We start from the raw sequence: 3782 nt of genomic DNA on the forward strand, positions 1-3782 counted from the left end.
TGAAACCTACAAGTATATACAATGTACTTAGACAGACTAGCACATATAATATACTAAAGCAACAACCATATATATCATGCTGAGACAGTTAAAGTAAATTTCTAAACATACATCCACATAAGCACGTAAACATGTGGTCACATTCAACATGTTATCAAGAAGCAAATAAAAACATAGAGCATTACAACAAAAGCATGATATGCACCCAAAACCCGACATCCTAAGGTTTTCGAACCTAAGAGCTCAGATACCACCTGTGACGACCCTGGTTTTTAGGCCAGTGCGTCCTATGATGAATCGAACGTAGATCCGATAACGAATCCAGAATGCGAAAACAAAAATTGAACCCAAGTCTCTAGAGATACAATACGTCTCTAAGAAACCAAAGTGACCTTTCAGGAGGCCACGAAACTCAACGAGAACTAACGCAGAAGAAAAAGATCAAAAATAGACCAAGTATGCCTCCAATGGAAAAATAGTCTTTTCATATGAAATGAAAGTCTAGAGAGATGTACGTCATCCCTAAGACACGAAAGTGGCTTCCCGAGGAGTCCCGAGACTCAAAGGAAGTAAGAAGGGAACAAGGTTTTTAAAAACCTACAAGAAATGGTCCAAGGGTAACATGGTCATTTTACCTAGGAATGGGTGCTACCATGCACACCATTGGAAAAACAATAAAAAATTAATCAAGATGGACTCAAGAATAGCATGATTCGGAGTCCGGACGAAGGAGAAACGGTAAGACGAAGAAAAACGAGCACTTAAGGCTAAAAGGGTAAACTGGTAATTATTCATGAATATTTGGGCGCACCCGAGCACAATGTTGGATAGAAGACAAAAAATTAGTCAAGTTCAAAAAAAAATTTCACTCAATTTGGAGTCCGGATGACAAAGTTATGATCAAATGAAGAAAAATGGTCAAAAGACGCAACTCAGGACCATCTAATCGATTAGATTAGATGATCCATCTAATAGATTAGATGCCAAAACAAAATGCTAGAAATCCCACGGAAGACCATCTAATCGATTAGATGGCTCATCTAATCGATTAGATGAGGCTGACAGCAAGCAAAAATTTTCTTACCAGAAAATTGAATTTGAAATGGGGTTTTCGTGTCCGAGATGACGTTTTTCGGAAAAACACAAAGAAGAAACTCCCCCTAAAATTATGTTTTCTACATGACCATGTCAAGAGAAGTTGTTATTTTTTTCAAGTGAAATACCCAAAATGCTCTTAAACCGGATTATGCAATAAAAATACAAAATGAGTCCATAGGAAGCTCAAATCACCAAGGATGAGGTTTTTCTTGGAAATGATCATGCATGTAAACATAACTTACATATTAGGACGTGCAACAATGGTCCATGGCTTAAAAATACCACCGATGCAAAATCCGACCCCCCAACGGCTAAAAGGGCAAAAATGCACATCAAATGGTAAATTTGAAAATCAAAATTGACAAATGATTTTAAATTACCGTTTCGCCCTTGGCCACACTTCAAACTTGATTAATAAGACCCTATGAAAGAATAAAAATAGAATTCCCACACCCGATGCAACCATGACGAAATAATAACTTGGCATTTTTCAATGTTTTCATAATATTCCATGAAGTCAAAAATTACATAAGATGCAAAATACATGTCATTGGCCTCCGGCCTCATCTCATACATGTCAAATACATTGTAAAGAGTGTACTCATATACACGTTACATAAATGGAATCAAATATACACATTTTGACAAATAAGGCTACAAGTGGCATTTCAAGCTAACCTTTACAGGAATTAAAACCTTTAAGTCTACAATCATCCAAGTAATGATAAACATCACAAACCAAGTCTTCGTACCTGAACAAAACCTCCAGTAACATCGGGGTGAGTAAACAAGTTTACTCATAGGGAATGAGCATGCATAGACTCGATTTCTTCACAGATTTTTACATTAACTTGAAACGATTCAAAATGATCATGCCACCTAATGTCTATGTCAAAGTGAGACTCAGGGATCATCCTAAGTTACTCATGCAATTGAAATGAACTACCTCATACAAGTATACATGCTCCAGTATGCTAAACAATATCAAAACATGTTATACGACATTCAAGCATACATTTTCAAGTATACTAAACCATATTAAAACAAGTTATGCAACGTCCAAGCATATCTACTCAAGTATACATTTAATATGGAAAACTCATAAATCAAGTACACAAACACAAGTATACTAAACTAATAGGATTGCACATGTGACAAGTATACATAGCACAAGTATACTAAATGAAATTTAAACTCATAGAACAAGTATACAAGTTCAAGTATACTAAATAGGATTCAAATATCCAAGTAAGCATTAATTCTCAAGATACAAGTAATCCATGATTAACAACTTGAACTTAAATGCAAAAACAAATAGTGGAAAGACTAGGTCATGCGGTCACTAAACCAAGCAAGTATTTTCGGGTAATTAAGACCCACAAGGTACCACCTAGTGCGCACTAATGATTTAGAAGACTCTTATATCCGTACTAGAGCCAAACCCTAGCCATCACATAATTTATATCCTCACAAGTTTTCTAAAATCAATAAGTTCAAAACTTATACAAAATAAAATGCAAGTTACCACATTCCATGCACAAGTAAGGTTGAATCCACACAATTCATGCTCTAAAATTCAAGTCTAAATAGCATATGACAAGTCATGTCCTCAATATGTAATTTATACACAAAGCAAGAATATTTTATAACAATTAAGTCACATTACCATCCTAAGCCACAAGTACTAAATAAGCTTCAATTTAGTAACTAGCTTCCAAGGTAAACAATTGTAATATTTTAACAAGCTATATACCTATACAAGATATATTTAAATAAGTTATGCAAGTCAATGATATTCTATATCATACTAAGTCCAATTACCATTTCAAGATGCCACAAGTACTAATTCTACATCTAATTAGTAATATCCTCATAAGGTAATTGAACATACTACATTTCAAGAGATTATCAACCTAGCATGAAAAGTCTCTAGATTTCAAATCAATTATAAATAACCTAAAATTAATATATGTTAAATAACATGGCATGCTCATTACATATATCAAATCAAAAGAGCAAAATGAGCAAGACTCCATCATGTAGATTTTAATTAATTTAAATTAATTAAATCTCTAATTTTTCAAAAGTTGTTCAAATGATCCCAAATAAATATGTAACAGGGACTAAGTCATGGGTATGCCATATATCAAGTCAAAAATGGAATACAAGAAAGGTACAATTTAGTAGAATTTAAATCAATTTAATTTCATTAAATTTCTAGATTTGAAAACTCATTTAAATCACCCCAATTAATGTACCACAAAGATCAAGTCATGGCCTTGCCATATATCAAGTCTAAAGTTAGTTATATGCAAGTTACAATAAATCATTTATTTCTGAAATTGATATAAAACATGCATACAACTTGTATTTCACTACAAAAGTAATTAAAATCATTTAGAAAATAAACTATAACACCCCCTACCTCACAAGAGGATTGTTCCCCTTGAATCCAAGGCAAACCAACACTAAATGGAAAACCCTTCAAGGGTTATGTAGAGGAGGATGAAGGGAACAAAAAGTATTCCCAAGGTTAAGCTTGGAAATCAATGGAAGGTTCTCAAAAATTAAAGTCAAGGCCTAAGCATCAAGCTTCTCTAATGGTGGCTAGGGTTTGTGGTGAGGAAGAAAATGAAACAATGAAATGAAGTGTGAGTAGAGGAAATAAAAATCCTTCACTCACT

Source organism: Cornus florida, unplaced genomic scaffold (assembly GCF_030987335.1).
Source record: "Cornus florida cultivar Cherokee Brave unplaced genomic scaffold, ASM3098733v1 CherokeeBrave_3.0.0_Hap2_Chr02, whole genome shotgun sequence".
Classification (NCBI taxonomy): Eukaryota; Viridiplantae; Streptophyta; class Magnoliopsida; order Cornales; family Cornaceae; genus Cornus; species Cornus florida.